The 488-nt window shown below is 47.7% G+C and overlaps 1 non-coding gene across 1 annotated transcript; it reads left to right on the top strand.

Annotated features, from left to right (window-relative positions):
* The first annotated feature begins 201 nt into the window (after positions 1-201).
* Positions 202-274, top strand: trnav-uac (transfer RNA valine (anticodon UAC)). The gene has a single exon. It is a non-coding gene; the product is annotated as a tRNA-Val (tRNA).
* Positions 275-488: the final 214 nt, after the last annotated feature.

Consider the following 488-nt stretch of genomic DNA (forward strand, 5'->3'; position numbering starts at 1 on the left):
GCCTCTGTGGCCCCACTGTGAGGATGTGGAAGTGAACACGGTGGCTGGGTGATCCGTGACATTTCTGTAAAGGGCAGTGGAGGAGATGGATTGAGAACTTGCAGTGTGGGACAGAAGTTGTTTCAGGTGAGCCTCCTCATTCCCGATCAGCAGAGGGAGCTCACTGGTCAACTCCCCTCTGTTGGGGCTGCTGTACCAGTGGTTTCTGTAGTGTAGTGGTTATCATGTTTGCTTTACACGCAAAAGGTCCCTGGTTCGATCCCAGGCAGAAACATTTTGTTTAAACTTGCCAAATGGGAACAATCGGAGGCGAGTTGAGTCTCCTGGCAAATGCTGCCTGATTTGCTGAGATTTGCAGAATTTGCTGTTTTTATTTGCTATTTATTCTCCTGGCAAAAGGGCTCCCTTAATCCTGAATTGCTCTTTATTTAACCAATAAATAGATAACTTTGAGTGAGAGAAAACGGATCCACCGGGGACCTTTCGCG

Source organism: Pristiophorus japonicus, unplaced genomic scaffold, assembly GCF_044704955.1.
Source record: "Pristiophorus japonicus isolate sPriJap1 unplaced genomic scaffold, sPriJap1.hap1 HAP1_SCAFFOLD_210, whole genome shotgun sequence".
NCBI classification, from domain to species: Eukaryota; Metazoa; Chordata; class Chondrichthyes; family Pristiophoridae; genus Pristiophorus; species Pristiophorus japonicus.